The 24734-nt window shown below is 45.7% G+C and overlaps 1 pseudogene across 1 annotated transcript in view; it reads right to left on the minus strand.

Moving 5' to 3' along the window:
* The window catches only part of LOC308620796 (guanylate cyclase D-like), a 72480-nt pseudogene that overhangs the window by 43837 nt on the left and 3909 nt on the right, over positions 1–24734 (minus strand). Inside the window, exon 3 of the transcript XR_014017895.1 lies at positions 1038–1159. The product of XR_014017895.1 is annotated as a guanylate cyclase D-like (transcript). The remainder of the gene's footprint in view (positions 1–1037; positions 1160–24734) is intronic.

Here is a 24734-nt window from a genome sequence, read left to right on the forward strand (position 1 = left end):
TATAATAGATCCACTCCAACGTGCCCACTCTCCTGAGGCTTCAGACTTCCTACACATTGTTCCAAAGAAGTTCTGGAATTTCAACATTGTTCAGTAAGGCCATCACTGTGTCCAAGCTTCAATTAATCAGATTATTATAGCCAAGACATGCGAACAACCTAAATGTCCAACGACAGATGAATGGATAAAGAAGATGTGGTACCTATATACAATGGAATATTACTCAGCTATAAAAAGGAATGAAACTGGGTCATTTGTAGAGATGTGGATGGACCTAGGGTCTGTCATACAGAGTGAAGTAAGCCAGAAAGAGAAAAACAAATATCGTATATTAACACATATATGTGGAATCTAGAAAAATGGTACAGATCAACCTATTTCCAGGGCAGGAATAGAGACGCAGACGTAGAGACTGGACATGTGGACACAGAGAGGGAAGGGGAGGGTGGGACGAATTGGGAGATTAGGATTGACATATATACACTACCATGCGTAAAATAGAGAGCTAGCGGGAACATGTTATAAAGCACAGGAAGCTCAGCTCCGTGCTCTGTGATGACCTAGATGAGGGGATGCGGGGGAGTGGGAGGGAAGTCCAAGAGGGAGTGGATATAGGTATACATATAGCTGATTCACTTCACTGTACAGCAGAAACTAACACAACATTGTAAAGCAATTTTACTCCAGTAAAAAATAAATTAAAAAAGAAACCACTCCTGAGTGATCAAGTCAAAATATTAAATTCCACATCCTAGGCTAGGGCACCCATCTCAGTGAATTTGGCCCAATCAATTCTTATAATTCTTCCCCTTGGTCTAACACCCTCGGAATCCACTCCCACAGGCTCCTGCTTATATAGATTGAAAGAGTCTTAGAAGTATTACACTGTATAAGCTATCTTCTCACAGTGCAGGGGGTTTTTTTGTTTTTGTTTTTGTCTTTGTTTTTGTTTTCATCAAATTTAAGATTTATTAGATGTAGCAAGACCACATGGGAGTAATAAACTTACTAACTGCCAAGTTTACCTTTTCGACTACAATATCAGTTCTTTGGTCAACTTCTGAGTATCTGAGGTTACTAATTTGCACTTCTCCTCCAGGCTCTGCTGGGGCTGAGTGCTGGTCATGGGCTTGGAGGCGATGAGGATGATAAGGGTGTTCTGAGGAGCATAGGTATCAGCTTATAGAATTACTGCTCCCCGGGTGACCACTGAAAGGCTTTTATGCAGATAAGGAAGTGCACTTAGGTAGGGAGGGGCTGCTTCCGCTGGTGAAGGGGATTTAGGGGAATTTGCAGATCAGAATTCTCAGCCCCATCCATTTCTCCCCAGATTCCTCCACCCCATGTCCTGGGGTCCCAGTCCTTTCCTATCAGCACTCCTCCTTCAATATAAGAGACCTGGGGTGGAGGTGTTGCAACTCTGCAAACTTTACCATCAGACCCTGGGTTTGGTCCTCTGTTATACCCTCCTTGCACCCACAGACATGAGGGACTCCTTCAAGCTCTCATGGAAACCTTCAGTTGTTCACACATGTTCTCAATTTTATGGTCATAATTTTCTATTTATTTTCTCTCTCTCTCTCTCTATATATATATATGATCTCTTGGGCTGTAGGAAGAAGCCATGTGCCTCCACTGTCTGTTTGTTTTTTTTTTTAACTTCATAAATGCCCATGATCTTGGAAGATGTTTTTTTTGTTTGTTTGTTTGTTTTGCAGTACGCGGGCCTCTCACTGTTGTGGCCTCTCCCGTTGCAGAACACAGGCTCCGGACGCGCAGGCTCAGCGGCCATGGCTCACGGGCCCAGCCGCTCCGTGGCATGTGGGATCTTCCCAGACTGGGGCACAAACCCGTATCCCCTGCATCGGCAGGCGGACTCTCAACCACTGCGCCACCAGGGAAGCCCTGGTTTTTTTTTTAATAAATTTATTTTTGGCTGTGTTGGGTCTTCATTGCTGCGCATGGGCTTTCTCTAGTTGCGGAGAAGAGCGGGGGCGACTCTTTCTTGTGATGTTCGGGCTTCTCATTGCGGTGGCTTCTCTTGTTGTGGAGCATGGGCTCTAGGTCCATGGGCTTCTGTAGTTGTGGCACGCGGGCTCAGTAGTTGTGGCTCTCAGGCTCTAGAGCGTGGGCTCAGTAGTTGCGGCACATGGGCTCAGTTGCTCCGCAGCATGTGGGAATCTTTCCAGACCAGGGCTCGAACCGGTGTTCCCTGCATTGGCAGGTGGATTCTTAAACACTGAGCCACCAGGGAAGTCCCTCCACTGTCTTTATAACCAGTGTTGTTGCCACAGGGCAGAGTGCCACAGCCACTTGATATGCCAAAGTCTGGCCTTCCAACCTGCACCGCATCCCATGCTACTACCCATGATCATTTTAGTAACTGTGATACTACCAGATGTCGTGAATTAGTTGCATCCTATTTCCCCCAGCAGGAGATTATCCCCATGTTGCTCAAATACAGGACCAACCCAATTCCAGAATCTTATTTGGAGAATCTAGTTCCTAAGGGCACTCTTGGCACTAGGCAGAGTCCTAGCAGGAAACTGAGGGCAGACTCAAGTTAGGGTAATTCTAGAAGGGCTTGTTTACAAAGGCCTATTATAAAGGTGGGAGCAGGGGTTTCTAAAGAATATTGCAGTAACTTGAGACTAATGGTAGCAGAACTATGGCCTCTCCAGGTCCAAAGGGATGAGGGGAAGGAGTTTTCTGGAGCCCGGAAGACAGTTGGCTGCCTCGAAAGGTGAAAGGACACATCCAGACAATGATGTCCCCACAGGTAAGAATCAAGGGAAGTAGAAACCCAATCCCATATCTCTTACCCTTGCTGCTAGGCTTCTCATTGACCAAAACTAACCAGAATCCAGGATCTCTCCAGGGGTTCTAGAGTCCACTCCATCTGTCCTCCAGAAAAATGGAAGTCCTTAGCTGATGAAGGAGCCTTAAGTGGTCTCTGAGACACCTCTCAGACAGGACAAGAACTCTGTGTATCTCCACCCACACTTGCACATATCCACTGGTTACTGGCCACTCACTATTCCCTGGGCCACTGCCCTGCTGTAAGCCAGTCAGCTGTTAATGCTTCTGTCCTGTAGTATTGAGAAACCTGTGTACTCTGACCTCCACATCCTCGTCCTTGTTCTATATTCTCTGCCAGCAGGGCAAGCCTGTACCCTCTGGCTGTCATCAGCCCCAGACGGTCAAGAGGCATCATCAAACACAAAGTACCAGTAAATACCATCCATAGAGCCTTTGCAACAGCCAAGATAATCATAATAGCAAACACGTCATGTTTAGGACCATTATAGGTGTTTCCCATGTAATGATTCATTTCATCGTCACACTCCTATGAGATAGGACAGGCCTTCCCTGTCTTGTTCATTTCTGGCGCCTTAAGACCCTGCCTGGCACTTATTACAGATACAGTAAGTCTGTGTTGAATTTACTGTCTCCATTTTGCTGCTGCAGATTACAAAGCTCTTGAGGGGCAGAGCTAGGACTTAGAACCAGGCGATCGAGCTCCAGAGCCCATGACCTCAACTCCAATATGTGATGCTTTTATTTTTTTAACATAATGCCAAGCTTTCCCTCATCTTTTCTTTTCCCAGGAAAGCATCCCCAAATCCTTTCACGTTCCTCACATAGGTAATAACATGACGTGACATAAATGGCACTCAGGTGTCACTGTGGTATATTCTCACCTCATTTAAGCCTCATTATAACCTTCACAGTGCAAGGCTTGAAGGGGCAAGGACCTGTTCAGTCCTATTCATTGCTGTAGCCCCAAAGCCAAGCCTGGCACAGAGCATATGCACATTAAATATCAATTGGGTGAGTTAACTTTACAGATGAGGGATTGAAGTTCATAAAGCTTAATAAACTTTCCCGAGGTGGCAGAATTAGTAAATGACAGAGCCCTGATTTGTAACCTGTCTTTGTCCCCCAAACTGTTTCTACTGCACTGTGCTGCTTTGCCTCTCTGGGTCTCACTTTCCTCGCCAGTTAAATGGGGATTTTAACGGCCCTTACGGCTGCTGTGGGGACAAAGGGTACAATGAGGTGGAGGCACTCTGCAAACAGGAAAGGGGGACACAGATGCAGGGCTACCTTCTTTCCCTCTCTGTGTCACTGAGCCCTGGTGCAGAACAGGAGCCCCAGAGAATGAGGGTGATGCCTCCAGACAACGGTGAAACTGAGATGGATGGGGGTGGGTGGGTGGATGGATGGGTATGTGGGGGGGGAGGTGGATGCGTGAATGGAAGGATGAAAGATGGGTGGATAGATGGATGGATGGACGAAAAAAAATGCCCTTTTGAAAAAGATGTTACTGTACCAGGGTGGACGCTGGCTAGTCTTTTAGCCTTTATCCAGCAGAGGGCACCAAGGCTCCAATAATTAGCCTAGACTAGAGTTTCCTGGCAGGAAAAAGCCTCTTGAAGGAGGGCACTGTAGCCAAGCCCTGGTCCTGGTCTGTAGCTTGTGGGCAACTCTGGCAGGTGAAAGGATAGATACACAGAAAACCAGGTCAGAGACCACGGGGCACAAGGTGAGGCGTAAAGAGCACAGGCTTAGAGACAGACCCTCACGCCTGCCTCCAGTAACAGGGGCCTCAGGGAGAACACTTCACACACCAGAGCCCTGTTTCCCTTTGTAAAATGGGGAAATAAGTGTACCTTTTAGGTTTGTCGTGAGGATTAAATGAGATACACTAGAGAGCACTCAGTATGCCAGACGCCCTCAACACTTGCAAGTGAGGTATTCACGGCTCAGAGTGGTTGTTCGACTTTCCCGAGGCCACCAAGCAAATACAAGATGGGAAGTAAAGATGGTCTCCAAGGATCCTGATGAGATTTCTAAGTGAATAGAGAAAATTCTGTTAGGATCAAAGTGGTTCGGGGCAATGGAGACAGTTCCAGCTGAATGTGGAAATTTTAGGGGTGGAAACTGCTCTGAGGCTAAGGAAGGTTCTTGGAGACAAGGGCTGAGTTAAGTGAACTCATCCTGCCACCTGGGGTGGATACCAAATAACCATTTAACAGCCCGCCCAGGAGCTCCAGGTACAGGTCTGTAATGTGGGAAATTAACATTTTAACGTGGAATTCGACTTGCATCTCCTCGGGCGGCTGGGTGCAAATTTGCCATCTGTTTCAGAAGGCTGAGTTTTTCCCTAGACATTTATTTTATGTGTTGTTGTCACTCGTGATCCCTGCCAGGGATTTATCGCAAGGATCAGGCCTGGCTTGAATTGCCTTGGAATGAGCTTGTCAACTAGCAGCAACCTGCAGAAAGCCAAGACCTTCAAAAAATGAACAGAAAACCAATGTCGTGTTTCCCTGGAGCAAGTGGAGAGACCTGCCCGGAACACAAAAGAGCGAGCTGGCTTTGGATCATAAGCTGGTCCCCTGGGCCCTGACCCTGAGGAGGAATATGGTCCACACTGCAGCACTCCTGTTTTAGCAAGTGGCTTGTAGAGAGCAGGCCTTCCCTGAGACTGGGGGAGGACCCAAAGGAAAAGCGGTGGTGCTCTATTTGCCCTTTTACTCCTCATAAGTCAGCGTCTAAAACCTGCCAAGGTGCTGCAGGCCAGTGTAGACTTGAGTGGGACTGTACCCACCCGGGTCTAAACCTGCTTCTGCAGCCCCCAAAGCTGCTCACCATGGTGAGTGACAGGCTCTGCCACCTGAGGGTCTGCCTCTTCCACCAGCAGCACGTGACCCCACTCCCTGTCCTGGCTTGAGCAGGATCTTTGCCTTCATTCTTCATAAAGCTCCGCCCATCCATGAGTCCAGCTTGTTGAGATTCACCCCTTCGTCTGTCTGTGGCTTCAACCTTTTCTGAGCCCTTATTCTACGCCAGCCCTGTCCTTGGTACCAAGGAGACTGGGTGACTAAGCCAAGGCCCCTGCTGTAACCTAGTGGGAGGGGCAGAGGATTGCCACCTAGTGGAGGGTGTGTTATAGGGAAGAACAAATCTGACTCCATATTAGATCTGTTTCTTTTACTTTAACCTTTGTATTCTACTGCCTTTGCTTCAAGTCAAGAGTGTTGCCAATAGCCTGAAATGTACAGGATAACCCATTCTCAAGGCTCTGACCTTTAAAGGTATAACACTTTCCCCTTCATATAGAGATTAAAAATAACATTTGTCTCATTGGAGGTTTACAGGAACATTGTGACCTGACCTGCATAGGCAGCTGCAAGCACAAAGGATTCTGACATCAAGAAGTTTTTGAGAAACAACCACGCCCCTCCCTCACCTTGCCTTTAAAAATGCTTTGCTGAAACCCTTCAGGGAGTTCAGGATTTGGGGGGCATGACCAACCCATTCTCCTTGCATGGCCCTGCAATAAACCTTTCCCTGCTCCAAACTCTGACGTTTAGGTTTGTTTGGCCTCACTGTGCTTCAGGTACATAAACTTGCGTTTGTTCAGTAACAAGTGGAGGCACAAAAGGAGGTGGAAGCAACCATCTCTGGCGTGGACCCTGTGGTCTGGTGAATCTCAGCCCTTCCCCTCCTCATGCATGTGCTGGACCCCAATCTCCAGCAAAATGATTGAGCAGGACAGAGGCAACAGAGGGCAAGCTGGCAGAGACACTTAAACTGACAAGGAGCCAGCAGCAAATAGTAAGAAGTAGATGGGAGGATCCAGAAAACTGTAAGAAGCAGCCTGATGAGAAAGTGAGCCACACTTGTCAGGGGGGCCCGTGGCAGCGCCCTGGAGGGCATGAAGCTGAGAGTTTGCAGCCTCAAGTGCTGTCCAATTCTTCTCCATGGCCCCAGGACCCCAGACAGCTCTGGCCCAGCATGGTTCTGCAGAGCTAGCCACGTTCTGGGAGCAGGGCTGAATGCGTGAAGTGACACCAGGGCGTAGAGACCTGGGGTACCCACGCTGGCTCCACGTTCAAGGGCCCTGGCAGTGAGTCGGGGCAGGAGGCGGCTGCTCCCTGTGCTGCCAGACCACCGGCTGGCACCTCCAAACAGGCAGCCTGCCACTTCCCACTCTGACATCTGAGGCCACCCTTTGGGGCCATCTTGTTTCCTTTAAGATTGCACTACTTGTGGGACTTCCCTGGAGGTCCAGTGGTGAAGACTCTGAGCTTTCACTGCAGGGGGTGTGTGTTTGATCCCTGGTTGGGGAACTAAGATCCCGCATGCTGCGTGGTAGTGTGCCCACCCCCCAAAAAGAAAAAGATTGTGCTACTTGTGATGTGCCCCCCAAGCTCACTGCCGCGTTCCCTCACCTCCAAAATGCAGAACCTGAGCCTCTGGTCAGATATCTGGCTATAACATGGCACCTACTGGGATATCAGATCTGACAGGTTTTTTTGCTGTTGTGCCTTTTCTAAGACTAGAACCAGCTGCCAGTGGTCTGCTTGGGAAGGATCTCTCAGCTTCTCCTCCCACCGTCAAATTTTCATCGTTGGATTGTCACAGTGGGTAGACCACACTATAGGCAGGTCAGACTTGTGCTGGGCTGAAAACGCCTCTGAACTGGCCTGTGATCTTGGGAGCCTGTCTCCTCACCTGCCTAATGGGGGACAATTGTGCCTGCCTCCTGGGGTTGCTGTGAGGTTTGTGTGGGGTGACAAGTGCACCTGACACGGGTTGGGATGTGCGCAGCAAATGCCTATTAGGGGTTCTGGAAAGCATGGGGCCAGACAACAAAGTGCAGGACCTGTGGGTTTTATAGGACAGAAACCAGATCCTAACCCATGGATGGGTCAGAATTCTCTCTCCTTACTGAGCCTTGATCTGTGTCTACAAGGGGAACGTTCCAAGGGCTGAAAGCTTGCAGTTAAGGCCATAGTAGACTCCAACGAGAGGAACACTCTTTAGACGAACCTGAATGCCAGCTCAATGAGAGATGACTGCCAATGCTCATGCCCCAGCTGTGTGTGTGTGTGTGTGTGCACGCGCACACACCCACGCATGCAAACATGGAATGCGATTGCTTGTACAGCTGACGCCTGCTCTCCAGGTTTGGGCTGTGGCAGGACGTGACACTCCCTCTGAGTGCTGTGTCTGACTTTTGGAGCCTTCTTTCAAACAGAGGCAGCCAACTGGGCCCAACGTGCCTGCTGGAGCCAGCCTCACAGCTGCTGTCTTCATCACAGGGAGGAGCCTGGCTCTGGTAGGGGCCGCGTGGCATCAGCTCCCAGATCCCAGCACCAGGCCAGGGCATGCCTGGGAAAGGGGACTCTGGGCCGGGGTAGAGATGGGGTGTGGACCCAGAAACACTGGTCCAGGAATAGGCTGAGAAAGCAATGTTGGTCAGGGAGTTAAATGGAGCAGTGATCAAGTAGTGATGGGGTAAGAAGGAGAAACAGTTCAGAACACAGTTGTCATAGATGGGGAAGAGGTAGAAAGCCAGGGAGAAGGGCAGAGAGGGAAAAGAGTCCATAGAATCCGAAGCAATAGAAACAGAGGAAGGGAGAGAGGGAGAAAGAGATTCAAGAAAGAAGAATTAAGATAGGAAGTAGACGTTCAGAGAGGGCAATAAAATCATAGTAAGAGGAAAGAGAGGAACTCCAAGAGAATCAGAGGCAGACAGGGAAATAGTGTATGATAAATAGACAAGGAGCAAAAAGAGAGGTGGCAACTAAAAGGGAGTATGCCAGAGACGGGAGGAGGAGAGGGCAGAGCCTGGAGGGGCCTTAAGACCTACCACATTCAACCCTCACCCCTATTTTCCAGATGAGAAAACTGAGGCCCAGAACATCAGTGACAGAATCAGGCTTAGAATACAGGTGACAAAGCTAGTGAAAAGGGAAAGAAACCTGGAGAAAAGATGAGAGTCCAGCAGAAAGCCCAAAATGGTTGAGGATCAAGAACAGAAGGGATGGAGGACTTCCCTGGTGGTCTAGTGGTAAAGAATCCACCTTCCAATGCAGGGGACGCAGGTTCGATCCCTGGTCAGGGAACTCAGATCCCACATGTCATGGGGCAACTAAGCCCCACGCGCCACAACGACTGAGCTCACACGCCTCAACGAGACAGCCTGCGTCCGCAAACTACAGAGCCCACGCAACCTGGAGCCCATGCGCCACAGCTAGAGAGAGAAAACCTGCACGCTGCAACTAGAGAAGAGAAGAGAAAGCCCGCATGCCACAGCTAGAGAGAAGCCTGTGTGCCGCAACAAAGATCCCACATGCCGCAACTAAGACCCGACGCAACCAAAAACAAATAAATTAATTTAATTAAAAAAAAAAAAGAAGAGGAGGGGTGGGGAGAGGGTCTGGGGTCTGGCCCACAGGATAGGCTGCCGTGATGGGGAGACCCTGGGCACCCAGAACAGGGAACACCTGGCCTCTCCCTAAGTTGGGGAGCTGGCACTGGCCCACAGACCTGAGGACCTCCTGCCTGTCCAGGTCCCAGCTTCAGACAGAGGAACTGGGGGTGTGGTATGGGCTGAACCAATACTAACGCAGTGATTTCCACTTCCACACATTCTTATCCAGTACAGTGATTTGGCTCATCAGACCTCTTCAGATTAAACCAATAAATCAGAAGGAAGCACCCTGGAGGTGGGCACACTGGCAGGCCTAAGAAATGTCAGCTGACAACCAAGAAAGAGATGGAATAATCGTGAACAACAGATACCAGAAGTCACTGTTTCTCAATCTGGGACCAAGCAGAGCAGGGGCACCAGAATCATTAACAGTGAGACTGCTTAACAATGATTCATAGTTATCAAGATTGTGTAACCACCCTAGTGAACGCTGCTTACAAAGGTGCAGAAGCATAACACATGTTTTAGAGAAAGGGTCTCAAATCAGGAGTCCAGTAATGTATTCTGAGGGTACAAGAATTCTTTGAGAATTTTTAACCATGTGTTTTCCTTATTTGACATTATTTTTAAAATTCTCTTCCCAGTTATGGGAGCAAATGATTTCCTTTGCAGTGACAATTCAAAGTTAAAAGAGATTTTCATAGAATAAGATTTGAATTTCTTGGTCAGTGTTAAGGACTGACCATTGAGTGGTCAGTTCAACAAATGTTGACCTTTACTTCCCCTTTGCCAAGTCCTGGGCCCATATGGGAGTTGGCCTGGCACAGGGTATCAGAGCACAGAAAGGGTTAGGAAGTTACCCACATGAAGGAGGGAGGCGGTGCCTATGATGGCAGACTGGTTACATATGATCAAATAAGTAAACATATTCAGCATAATGGAAGCCAGTTTTCTCACTGTTAGAGGAGGGAGTTACAAATACGGAAAGAGAGAAAAATAGAATTTTCTGTGTGATGTTGGAGTGGAATTGGAGGTAGTGGGATGAACACGTGGTTTTCCAGATAGATATGCTTTCTAGCTCTTTCCACTGAGAGGAGCTGGAGTAGTAACATTCCAATAGCAATGAGCACCCTTAACACTTAGATCTTAGCTTCTAAAAGGAACCAGGGCTCCTTGTAGAAAGGGCTTATTCCAAGCCTGGAACAGGGAAGGAAAAAGATGAGCCTGGAAAAGCTCATGGAAAGTAAGGAAGTGCTCAAAGAATGCTTGGGATATATCAAAAAGACACAGAAGTTTCTGGTCAAATCTGGAATACTCTGTGTGTCAGAATAAATAATAAGAAGAACAGATTATAACTCATTGAATAAGAATCCAGAAGTCCAAACTGTCAGGGAGGGAGGGAAAGAAGGAGGAGGGAGGGAGATTTTGATGTAGAATGGGATACTGATACAGTTTCAGAATACTTCCCCACAAAATACTTATTCACCACAAATGGAAAAGAAATAATTTTCTGCAGTAATTTTCCTGTGGAGAAGCTTGGCAAGAACCATCAGAGTGATCAAAGTGAACATCACCAGTAATGGAGCAAATGAAATCATGTGCCACCTGATGGGATGCACTGAGAAGAACACAGCGTCACTTCTGTGATGTTCCTGCTCAAGATTCTAATCATGAGGTAGCATCAGACAAACCAAAGTTGAAGGGCATCCTACAGAATAACTGGCCTGTAGTCTTCAAAAGCATCAAGATCATGAAAGTCAAGGAAGGGCTGAGGAGCCATTCCAGTCTGAAGGAGACTAAGAGGCACAGCACAACACAAGATTTTGAACTGGATCCTTTGGCTCTAAAGGACATTACTGGGACAATTAGAGAAACATGAATCAGGTGTAAGGAGTAGATTATAGTAATGCATACATGTTCATTTCCTGATTTTGATGTTCCTATTGTGGTTATGTAGGAAAATGTCCTCGTTTGTAGGAAACACTAAAATATTCTTTGAGGGAAAATATAAATTACGGGCACTCGCAACTTTGCTGTAAATGTGAAATTGTTAAAAAGTTTTTTTGATCTTCCCACAATAAAACTCCCAAATAAAGTTTTTCATCTGAACAATGCCAAACCTTCAAGGAATGAATAACCCCAAATTCATAAACATTTTCATATGAAAATCAGAGTCGGTGTGATAAACAAAAATTGTAAGCTTATAGAATATATGAACATGTATATAAAAAATCCCAAACAAAACTGCAAGCTAAGTCTAGGGCACCAGACTCCAAGGGCCTTTCTTGAGAGTCAGCTGGCTGGCCCTCTGCCCCCTGCCTGGCGGGTCCTCCACTGCCTGTGCTGCAGGAGCACCATCTTGGATCCTGAGGTCCGCCCCCTTGAGAGGTGACACAGCCTGGGCCGTTGAGGGACTTCCTGCAGCAGGTTGCCAAACTACCCATGAATTGCCTACTTTGGATTGGTATATGAGAAAGACATGAACTCCTCTTATATGTTTAAGATGCTATTATTTGGGGATTTCTGTCATTCACAGTCAAATCTTAACTAATATTGATCAATAGCAGACTCAAGGAGAAAAGCCGTATTTTCATCTAGTGGGTTTTTTAGAAAAGGATTCAGTGAAATTCAATGCTCATAATTTTAAAAAGAACTCTTGGCAAACTTGGAAGAGACAAAAACCTCCTAAACCTCGTAAAGAATACCTACACAACTCTCACAAACAAACTTTATAGTCAACAGTGAGTTGTTTTTTAAAAAATTCTCTTTAAAATTAGGAACAGGACAAGGATACTTGCTGTCACAAATTCTATCCAATTCGGTTCTGGAGCCCCTAGTCAAGGCAATACAGTAAAGAGAAGAAACGAGAAGTACAAAGATATGAAAGGAAAAACAAAACTCTCATTGTTTACAGACGATATTGTCTATGTGGAATCTACAAACAATCCTGAAACAAATCATTAAAATAATAGCGTTTAGGAAGTGGGTGAACATAAGATAAATACATTAATACCAGCTGCATTTTTATATACTGGCAACATGAAATTCAAAAATGTCATTTTTTTTTTTTTTTTTGGCCGCACGGCGTGCGGCATCTTAGTTGCGGCATTCCCCACCAAGGATCGAACCCGTGCCCCCGGCAGTGGAAGCGTGGAGTCCTAACCACTGGACCTCCAGGGAACTCCCAAAAATGTAAGTTTTTTAAAAGATGCATTTACAATAGAAACAAAAATTTAAGTGTACCTTGAAATAAATTTAACAGAAGACATGCAAGCTCTTTTGTGAAGAAATATTTTATTGAAAACATTTTATTAAAAAACATTAAAGACCTTTAAAAAGTAGGGGATACTTAAGATTCATGGATAAAAAATCATCAATTATTGGTGTCAATTATCTCCAAATTGGTGGATAGATTCCATATCATTCCAATCAAAATTCCAGCAGATCTTTTGGAGAATTTTACAAGTCAATTTTAACATGTTTTTTTTTTAAATAGACAAGCAAAAAAGCCAAGATACTCCCCCAAAAGAAAAATCAGGTGAGGGGCCTGCCCTAGCAGCTATTGAGACTTATCATAAAACCATAGAAATTAAGAAAGTGTGGGTGTTGACATAGGTGGTAAACAACTGGAGCAATGAAACAGAATAGAGATCCTAGAAATAGGTCCTTGCATATGTGGAAACTTGATCTATGACAGCTGTATTGCAGATGAAGAAAGGACTATTCACTGAACGGCACTAACATTTCTGGTTAACTTTCAGCAAAAAATGAAGTGTGATCTGCACCTCACACCAGACACAAAAATCAATTCCAGATGGATTAAGAGCCTAAATTTGAGAGCCAACTTTTCTGTTAATTTTTGGAGAACATATAGAACATATACATTGCTTTATGAACTTAAGATAGAGGACTTTTTAAAATAAGACATTAAAAATGCAAACATGAATGAAAAAGTGCAATAAATTTTATTGCTATAGAGTTTAGAACTTATGATCATCAAAAGATACCATAAAGAAAGTGAAAACATGATCTGCAAAATGGGTGTGGCAAATTTTATTTTCCGAAGACGGCTGCAACAATATCTCCCATCCCACATGCTCTTTTAGGAGCTTGCCACTCCCCATCAAGAAGCAGAGTCTACGTCCTCTGCCCTTGGACCTGGCAGGCGCTTGTTGGCGCTTGCCTTGACCAATAGGGTACAATCAAAGTGATGATATGTGACTTCCAGGTCTAGATCATAAAAATGCCATACATGTTAACCTCCATCCCCTGCTTCTGGACTCCTCCCCCACTCCCCACCTGCACTTTGCAGGTGACACATTACTGCTTTCTGGTTCAGACCCTCGCCTTCACCACATCTGATATGCTAATATTTGCCTGGGCTTCGTTTCTCCATCTGTCTCAGCAAGACCCTCCCCCAGCACCACCTGGCCTAGGCCTTACTTGGGGCATATACTTTCACAGTCTGCAACTTGAGAGGTGGAGAGAAGCACAGAAAACAGAAAACAGAAGTCAAAGGTATATCCAACTTCCATTCGTGCTGAGGAACGGGGGAGAGAGGGATGGTCTGGAGTAAGTGCACATGAGAATGCTCAGAGTGGGGGGCCCTGTCCCCACCACTGCCTGGTACTGTCCTCCAGAGTCATGCCCAGTAAGGGTGGAAAAGGTTGGGACTTAGAGAGTTCAGTTCTTGCTCTGCCCCTGATGTGCTGTGTGACTCTGAACATGTCAATTTGCCTCTCTGGGCCTCAGCTTCCTTAACACCAAGGTTCCTCTGTTCGTTGTTTTCATACATATAATAACTAGCAGGGGGCCTGATATATGGAGCAGATGCTCCATAAATGGAGTTGAAGGAATGGTCTCTTGCCCCGTCCCCCGCATATTTCCTACCTAGCAAACTTCTACTCATTCATCAAGACCCATCTCGTGTATCACGCCTGCAGGACATCTCCCCTGTGACTCATAAAGCTACCTGGGGCTCTCCACGCTTCTCTCCCTCACAATATGGAACTCTGCCTCCTATCTCAGCTACTCCCGCATGTGAGCCCTCCGAGAGCAGAAATCATTTCCTAACCACCTCTGCCTCCAGAACCCAGCCCCGGGCCTGGCACATAGCAGGCACCAGGAAATGGCCGCTGAACTGATTATTTAATCAGCACATAATGAAATTTGTTCCTTTAAGATGACCCAGGGCTTCCCTGGTGGTGCCATGGTTAAGAATCCGCCTGCCAATGCAGGGGACACGGGTTCAATCCCTGGTCCAGGAAGATCCCACATGCCACGGAGCAACTAAGTCCATGCGCCACAACTACTGAGCCTGCACTCTAGAGCCCACGAGCCACAGCTACTGAGCCCGCGTGCCTAGAGCCCATGCTCCGCAACAAGAGAAAACACCACAGTGAGAAGCCCGCGCACCACAACAAAGAGTAGCCCCGACTCGCCGCAACTAGAGACAGCCCACATGCAGCAAAGAAGACCCAACACAGCCAAAAATAGATAGATAAATAAATAAATATATATTTATATATATATATATTTATTTATATATATATATATATATTTATATATTTATATATAAAGATGACCCAGAGGGGTCTGTTCTGGCTGACGGCCACTCAGCATGCATTACCAGCCAGACTGGGAAGTGAGTCCCCAGGCTTCTTTGAGATTCCTGTGAGTGAGACCAGTCACCAGACTGTTGGGGAAAGTCCTCAGCTTCCAGACAGCTGTTTTCCCAGCTGATCTCATGACACACATGAGCAGCGGTCCCCAACCTTTTTGGCACCAGGGATCGGTTTCATGGAAGACAATTTTTCCATGGACGGGGGAGGGGTAGTGATGGTTCAGGTGGTAACGCGAGCGGTGGGGAGTGGTAGGGAGCGACAGATGAAGCTTTGCTCTCTTGCCCGCTGCTCAACCCCTGCTGTGCAGCCCGGTTCCTAACAGGCCGCGGACTGGTCCAGGCCCAGGGGTTGGGGACCCCTGCACATGAGTGTCTCATGTATTCTTTTATTTTCCAATATTGGCAATATCCCAAGAGTGCTATACTTTTTTCTAGTGAGATCTACAGACATATATGAGGATGTTCATTATCATCAATGCTGATTTAAATGCATATTCATACCTTTCAAGCCTTAGTCAAACGGCACAGGGTAAACTCTCAATTATCTGCATGTGGATTGTCCATGACAAGTGTGGGCTCCCAGGTGGCTTTCCTGGGCCTCCTGGGCCACCTTCCCCTTCTTGTCTGATGCTAAGGACTCAACCTTTCCAGTTTAACCTGAACCAAAAGAAATCTGATGTCTTGAGACTTGCTCACACACCTCTGGCCTGTTCCAGTCCAGTATGGCCCAGTTCAGCTCAACTTGAACTGAACTCAGACAAGAGGCAGCCCATGAACCAAGCTGTAACCCCTCAACAAGCCCCACTGTGGGAGCCAGTCTGTCCCTGCACCCCTCTACCTGCTTCCTCATTTTCATATAGTTCAGCCTAGGACTCTGTGTTCCAGAAAGACCCTTGGGGCTGCAGAGTGGAGACGGGCAGGAGAAGGACAGACTGAGGCAGGAGACCAGTGTCTCAGTTGCTATGTTGACTGGCCCTGGATCCCTTGGTCCACCCCCAAATTCTAGGGTGGCCACAGGAAACAGTTCCCATACCTGCTGACAGCTTCCCACCCCAAGCAACTTCCTCTGTTTTCTGCCCAGGGAAGAGAAGTCTTTCCCAGGAAACTGCTCTGCCTTATGGACACCTCTGGGGCCCCAGGGAGACTGAGCTTTATTGTTTTTTCTCCTCACTTTCCCCACTGCCTGATTAACTCTTAGGATCACCCTCCAAAACCTGTGTGCATCCAAGTTCTTGTATCAGAATCTGCTTTTGAGGGAACCCAAAAGAATACGCCCCAGGAGGAGGCTGGTGCAACCGTGCAGGGAAGAGGTGATAAGGGCCTAACTAAGGAGAGGAGTTGTGAGGATGCAGAGAACTCGTTGATCCCAGAGAAGTTTTAAAGATAGAATGGATGGGACCTGGCAACTAATTAGATATAGGGGACAGGGTAGGTAAAAGGAAAGAGGCAGGAGTGACTCCCAAGTTTCTAATTCAGGCATCACCTTTACTGTGATAAGAAACGATGAAGAAGTAAATTTGGCAAAGAAAGATTTGAATGGATTACAATTTCAAATTTTATATATATTATAGTTAATCCTCATACCGACCTTGTAAGCTATTCATAAATATATTGATTTCCCATCATGTCAAAAAGAAAAAAGGGATTTAAAGTGGCTTATAAGATTTTATAAAAATACAAGATGATGGATCTATAGCATTGAATATCAATCAATGGAATGTTAAAGGGAGTTGTTAAAATGATGATGTAGAATATTTAATGCCTTGGAAAGATGTTGACAGCATTTTGTTAAGCTAAAAAATCAGCCCACAAGAATATTTATAGGCCTTCCCTGGTGGCGCAGTGGTTGAGAGTCCGTCTGCCGATGCAGGGGGCGCGGGTTCGTTCCCCGGTCCGAGAGGATTCCACGTGCCGCGGAGCGGCTGGGTCCGTGAGCCATGGCCGCTGGGCCTGCACGTCCGGAGCCTGTGCTCCGCAACGGGAGGGGCCACAACAGTGAGAGGCCCACATACCGCAAAAAAAAAAAAAAAAAGAATATTTATCAATGAATGCTAACTGTGGGAGTATGTATGTGCTTGGGTATATATAGTGGATTTCAACTGCAGACCATTCAGATGTACCAAAAAAGTGGTAACTTTATTTTTTGGCTAAATTTATTTCTATTATGAACCCCATTCTGTGAGGTGGAAACTTAATCTCAGACATTTCTGGGTCCTCCACCCAAACAAACCACCTCCTCCTTTTCCCTGTTCCTACAGGTAGGTCCTCAAGTGTCATCTCTCCACAGTGGTGTCCCCCTGAGACATCCAAACAACCTGCCCAAGCCCTGGCTGTCAGTCCTCATTGAGCACTTTCTGGTCAAGCCTTATTCCCGACTATGTGACCCTTCAGTTCCAGGCAGCTTTCTTAGCTACTGCAGGGCCCCTGTGGTGGGCAGAAAAATGTCCCTCCCCCTACCCCCACAAGGCATATTCACTTTCTAATCCGGAACCTGTGACTATTACCCAATATTGCAAAAGATGCATATTGCTTATAGGGCAAAATATGTGATTAAGATAAAAATCTTAAAAAAAAAATCTGGTCTCATAATTTCAAAGAGGAAGAAACTGAGGTCCAAAGAAATGAGTTCCCTTACCCCAGATCACCCCTAAGGGCTCCTGATTTTTCCTCTTCCCTTCTTCTCAGCAGAATAAAATATAATGGGGCAGGATAATATAGAAAAGTGCTAGCAGTGGATAAAATGAATTCATTTATAATGTCATCATTAACTGAGCACCTATATACCCAATGCCCTGCTAAGCCCTAGGGGTGGAGGACCTCTGCCCTCACTGATCTTAGATGCTAGTGGAAAGAAGTAGCTTCCATCACCTTTTAGAAATTGGTCTCCTGTATCCAGAAACTCTAAATATGCATCTCCAGCCCATCAGAGGCCAATAAAATGTTCTATTTCTTTTATTCTGTACATATTTTACGCATTAATTGGATGTCTCAACCCAGGCAGAGATAAACTGAAGGAAAAGCAGTGAGTGATTCTTGAACCCTGCCTCATTAGCTCTTCTTTGGTTCCTTACCTAGGCAGACATGGAGAGATGAGGTACATGGATACACACATGGATGGAGAGGATAGAGAGCAGAAGACTGAGATGTTTATTTTAGTCTCACCTAAGAAATTTTAAGAAATTATTTATGGGTTTATATTGTAATTTATTGATGATTTTAATGATTTGCTTAGTTTAAATTGTTATATGTATTTGCTTATAATTTTCATCTTACATATTTTTGAAATTTTGTTTATTTTTATCTTATTTAAGGTAAGTTTTTTATGGAGATAATTGACATATATGTTTCAGGTATAAAACATAATGATTTGATATTTGTATTGATATATATTGCAGAATGATTATCACAATAAGTCTAGTTAACATCCATCACCACATGTAGTTATAAAATTTTTTTTTCTTGTAATGAGAACTTTTAAGATCTACTCTCTTAGCAACTTTAAAATATGCACTATGGTATTATTAACTACAGTCACCATGCTGTACATTACATCCCCAGGACTTATTTATTTCGTAACTGGAAGGTTTTTCTTTGTTTTGGCTGCGTGGGGTCTTCATTGCTGTGTGTGGGCTTTCTCTGGTTGCAGCGAGCAGGGGCTACTCTTCGTTGTGGTGCGCAGGCTTCTCGTTGCAGTGGCTTCTCTTGTTGTGGAGCACAGGCTTCAGTAGTTGTGGCATGCAGGCTCAGTAGTTGTGGCACACGGGCTTAGTTGCTCTGCGGCATGTGGGATCTTCCCAGGCCAGGGCTCGAACCCATGTCCCCCGCGTTGGCAGGTGGATTCTTAACCACTGCGCCACCAGGGAAGCCCATAACTGGAAGTTTTTACCTTTTGATCTCCTTCACCCATTTCTCCAATGCCCCCCACTACCCTCTCCCCTGGCAATCATTAATCTGTTCTCTGTATCTATGAGAACTATTTGGGGGATTTTTTATTTGTTTTAGGTTCCACATATAAGTGAGAACATACAGTATTTGCCTTTCTCTGTTTGACTTATCTCACTTAGCATAATGCCCGCAAGGTCCATCCATGTTGTTGGTTTGACAAGATTTTATTCTTTTTTATGTCTGAATAATATTCCATTATATATATATCACATTTTTTTTTAGCCATTCATCCACTGATGGACACTTAGTTGTTTCCACATGTTGGTTATTGTGAACAATGCTGCAATGAACATGGAGGTACAGATATCCTTTCAAGTTAGTGTTTTCATTTGCTTTAGATAATACCCAGAAGTAGAATTGCTGGATCATATGGTAGTTCTATTTTTAATTTTTTGAGGAGGTTTCATACTGTTTCCCATAGTGGCTCCACCAATTTACATTCCCACCAGCAATGCACAAAAGTTCTCTTTTCTTCACAGCTCGCCAACACTTGTTATTTCTTGTCTTTTTGATAATAACCATTCTAACAGGTATGAGGTGATATCTCATTGTGGTTTTGATTTACATTTCCCTGATGATTAGTGATATTGAGCACATTTTCATATACCTGTTGGCCATCTGTATGTCTTCCCTGGAAAAATGTCTATTCAGATCCTCTGCCCATTTTTAAATACGATTGTTTTGGGTTTTTTTCTGAGTTGTATGAGTCATTTAATATGTTTTGAATATTAACCCCTTATCAGATATACAATTTGTAAATATTTGCTCCCATTCGATAGGTTGCCTTTTTCATTTTGTTGGTAGTTTCCTTTGCCGTGCAGAAGCTTTTAGTTTGATTTAGTTTCACTTGTTTATTTTTGCTTTTGTTTAAGATAAGGATCTTGAGAGAAGGAGTTTATCCTGGATTACCCAGATGGATCTTAAGAGCAATCACATGTATCCTTATAAGAGAGAAGCAGAGGGAGATGAGACAGCCACAACAGAAATGTGCAGCCACAAGCTAACAAAGGTTAAAAGCCACTAGCAGCTGAAAGAGGCAAAGAGCAGATTCTCCCCTAGAGCCTCCAGAGGGAATGGGGCCCTGCCAGCACCTTGATTTCAGCCCAGTGAGACTTATTTTGGACTTCTGGCCCCCAGAACTGTAAAAGAATCAATTTCTGTTGCTTTAAGCCAGCAAGTGTGTTGGCAATTTGTTACAGGAGCCACAGGAAGCTGATACAGCTACACACCAGGTGCACCGTGATGGTACTTCTTGTATGTGAGCCACAGGAACCCAGGTGCTAGCTCTCCAGCACGCACCACGACCTCCAGGGGCCCAGGACCTCCCTCCACCCCCACCCAGCCTCTCCAGGGCCGTGGAACATTCCGCGAGGCTCTATGGGCCCAGCTGCTTGTACTTCTTCAGTCATCTCTGCTCTGCTATCCAGAATCTCAGAAGGCTGCAAGAAAGTCAAGTGCCCGGACCTCTCAGGCTGTGCTGAGAGAGGGGACACAAAGTGGTGGGGTTGTGGAGGGAGATGATATAGGACCCCTTCTTAACACCCAAAGCTCCTCACCTTCCCTCCAACTCTCCCCCTCTGCTCTCCATTAGAATACTCCCTGTCTGGCCTGGAATCTGGGTTGCTTGACTCCATTAATTCTTCCAAATGTGTCGCTTATACTCAAACCACAAAAACCAAATACTGGCTTCCTTTATTATCTGCATTCCACCGTGGCATGAAGGTTTGATCCCCTCGCAGCCTGGGCAAGGGCATGGAATTAAAGGAACTATGGAGGAGGGAAAAATAAACATTTACTAGCTCAATTACATCTGTGTGTATATATATATATAATTTATATTAAAATCTATTATATAGGGGCTTCCCTGGTGGTGCAGTGGTTGGGGGTCTGCCTGCCAATGCAGGGCACGCGGGTTCGTGCCCCAGTCTGGGAAGATCCCACTTGCCGCGGAGCGGCTGGGCCCGTGGGCCATGGCCACTGAGCCTGCGCGTCCGGAGCCTGTGCTCCGCAACGGGAGAGGCCACAACAGTGAAAGGCTCGCGTACCGCAAAAAAAAAAAAAAAAAAAAAATATATATATATATATATATATATATAAATATATATATATATAATATATTTTATATGAAATATGTATTTAAAATATATTTTAAAATATATAAGTATTATATATTATATATGAAATATATAATATATAGATTAAAATATATTTTTTATATGTAATCCAAAAGAAATACTACCAAAAAAGATTAAAAGTGGTTATCTTTGGGTCACATATATTTTCTTCCTGGTGCTTTACATGTTCATTTCCCAAAATATCTAACATTAACATGTATTATTTTTGTAATTGAGGAAAAACTGTTATTCTACAGAACTTATTTAAAGGGCATAGCATTTAAAAAACTTTTAAAGTAGGCATGGGAAGAGCCAAGCACAGGAATAAAGCTTCATGCGCCTAAAGATGGATGAGTTTGCTCTGGGAAGGACACAGGTTTTGCTTTCGGCTTCCCAGCAGCCAGTGAGCGTGAGAAGTTCGGCCACGGTGCTCATGAGATTGAAACAGACCAACTGCTCAGAAGGACTGCTATTCTTAGGCCTAAAAGCAGACAGGCATTTCTGCCAAGATCTGTTAGACACATACTCTTCATCTGCTTTTATACAGAGAGGAAACAAACTGAGTGGTAAAATAAATGTCTGGCCCAGTGATGCAACTACAAAGAGGCGGAGTTGGTATTTGAACCCATAGAATAACTCTGCAGAGTGAGCCTTCTAAAACATGAGTCATAGGAAAAGGTGGTCAAAAAGTACAAATTTCCAGCTATAGGATAAACAAGTCCTGGTGACGTAATGTTACAGCATGGTGACTATAGCTAATAATACTGTATTGGGGCTTCCCTGGTGGTGCAGTGGTTAAGAATACTCCTGCCAATGCAGGGGACACGGGTTCGAGCCCTGTTCTGGGAAGATCCCACATGCTGCAGAGCAACTAAGCCCGTGTGCCACAACTACTGAGCTTGCGCTCTAGAGGCCGCGAGCCACAACTGCTGAGCCCACGCACCACAACGACTGAAGCCTGTGCACCTAGAGCCCGTACTCCTCAACAAGAGAAGCCACCGTGATGAGAAGCCCACACACCACATCGAAGAGTAGTCCCCGCTCTCCACAGCTAGAGAAAGCCCACGTGCAGCAACGAAGACCCAATGCAGCCATAAGTAAATAAATAAATTTAAAAATACTAATAATACTGTATTGCATATTTGAAAGTTGCTGAGAGAATAAATCTTAAAAGATCTCATCACAAGAAAAAAAATTTTTGAGACTATGTATGGTGATGAATGTTAACTAAACTTACTGTGATACTTTGCAATGTATACATGTATCAGATCATTATGTTGTACACTTAAAACTAATACAATGTTATATGTCAATTATATCTCAATAAAATAAATCAAATCAAGTCAATTACATCATTCCTAGGCTCAAAACCTCTAAGGGTTCCTTAATTCATTCAGGGCAAAAAAATCAAAGTCCTTACAATGATCTCTTAAGGCCTGGTAAACAGGCCCAGTAACTGCCCTGCCCTCATGCTCCTGTTCCCCTTCTTCACCCCAACTAGCCAGGCAGGCCCCGCCTTAGGGCCTTTGCCCAGACTGTTCCCCTGGCCAGGAACACACCCCCCATAGATTCATCTGTAGGGCCAACTCCCTCACCTCCTTCAATCCTTGGTTCAAAGGTCCTCTTCTAAGAAGCCCTATACCAACCACCCTGTTTAAAATTGTAACCCACTCCCCTCCTCGCACCCCACACGCCCCCTTGCACTGCTCTGTTTTTATCCATAGTGCTTGTCACCTCCTAACACTCACTATGCTCGCTGTTTGTCATCCACTCCCTCTGCTAGAAGGCAAGCTCCACAAGGACCGGATATGTGACTTTTGTTCACTGATGTTACTTAGCGCTGTTTGCAGAACTTGCCACACCATAGATGCTCACTACTTGTTGATGCTCAGAGAATGTTCCCCACGTTGCCCGGCACATAGTAAGTGCTCAGAGAGTGTAGCTCTATCTTGGGATGGTCAGGGGCGAGACCACTTCCTAGGCATGTATTGCATTGGGTCAGGTCCTGCACTGGGCACTGGGGATGGGGATAACCCTGGCTTCAAGGACTTCCCATTCTGATGGGGAACACATGCCAATAACATAAGGGGAGTAGCAAGACAAATGATTTAAGGTGTCAAGATAAGGTGGAGTTCATGTGTCAAAAATCACCCCTGACACTTTCATATGGGTTTTCTCACTAAATGCTCATAAGACCTACAGCTAGGTATGAACAGCCCTACTTTACACCCAAGTAAACTGAGGTTCTGTGTGTCAGGTAACCTGCCCAAAGTCAGGTTAGTGAGTGAGTCATTGGACTCAGGGAGATCTTGGGGGTTGCAGCAGAGCTGGCAGTTGAAGGGTGAGCAGGATAGTAACAGAAAGAGAAGGCTGGACTGCACATCCCAAGTAGCAAGGACAGCAAGATGTGGTGGCCTGGGGTGTGTTCAAGGGCAGCCAGAATCAGGTAGGGGCTGATCTGTCTGGCTTGCCACTCTGGCTCATGCTCAGGTGGGAATGGGGCCCAGGGACCCACCTGGGGATAGGATGTGCCAGGCTTACTACCAAGATGGGGTGAAGCCTGTAGTCATGGAAACAGCCTCACCCTTGGCCTCAGCCCTCATTGGCAGGACTGGCTCCCTGACCCTGGCCCCCTTGGGTCTGCTTTATGCTTGCAGCTTCCCTGGGTTTGGAGCTCTGGCTCCTCAGCAGCCACCCTGGCCACTTGGTCAAGAGCCTGCAGAAACAATTTCCAGGACCCTCCACTCAATCTGCTGTGAGCCTGAGGACCAGTAAAAAGCAAGCCAGACCCTTTGCCCATGCTCCTCAGCAGTTTAGGCTTAAATAGAGCAACTGGCCCCCTATATAAGGATAAAGATGGATCCTTCTATATTGAAATTTTTTTCTTTTAATTCTTGTGCTAAGATTATTATCATTTATATAAGAGCTAAGATTTATTGACCACTAACTATGCACTTTTACATTCCTTATTTAATTTCATTCTTGTAAAAACCTTACAAGACAGGAATTACCTCTACCTTTTATTGAGGACCCTTGATTTATGCAAAGCCACTACTGATCAGTGACTGAGATCCAACCATTCATCCCCTCATCTTTTCACTTATTTACTCTTCAACCCTTTTTGAGCAGCTGCCCCACCCTGCTCCCACCCCATGCCAGTCTGAGAAAGTACCAGTGGCATGTGACTCTGGTCTGACTCTTTATCAGGCATTCAGATTCCATCTCAAGTAACATTTATTGTGAGCCTTCACTGTTGAGTGTATTATCCATGGCTTAACATTTAATTCCCATAGCAGTGCACCAGAAGGGAATCTGCTGCCCCATTTTACAAGAAAGAAAACAGAGGCTCAGAAAAGGGAAGTGATTTGTGTCAGACTAGCCCACTGGTGAGGGGCAGAGCCCAGGATCCAACAGGGGAGAATCTTACTTATTCAATTCCCACCTCAGGTTCCACATTCCAGCCTCATATTTGTTCTCGGGTTCTTACATCCCTCTAGCTGGGTCCTGCGGTCTAATTCCTCTCAATTGAAGCAGACCTGAGATCTAATAGCCCAGCTCCTGGCGGGCTCTACAGGAGGAAGCTAGCAGAGGAAAGCAGTCTCTGCAGGCTCACACAGGGTTGGGGTGAGGTACCTCCAGGCTGGAAAAGGCCCAGGCAGCCCTGGCCATGGGTCACGGTCTCTCCCCACTCCCCCTCAGGAAGGCCGTGCTAGGACTCTGTGAGTCCAACATGCTCCCCTGATTGTGCTGGGGCGCCTGCCTGACAGAGGGACAGCGTGGGAATTCAGGCTGGCCAGGGCTTTGGGAAAACCCGAGACTACCC

The sequence above is a fragment of the Mesoplodon bidens genome (assembly GCF_964165515.1).
Source record: "Mesoplodon bidens genome assembly, chromosome: 7".
Taxonomy (NCBI): domain Eukaryota; kingdom Metazoa; phylum Chordata; class Mammalia; order Artiodactyla; family Ziphiidae; genus Mesoplodon; species Mesoplodon bidens.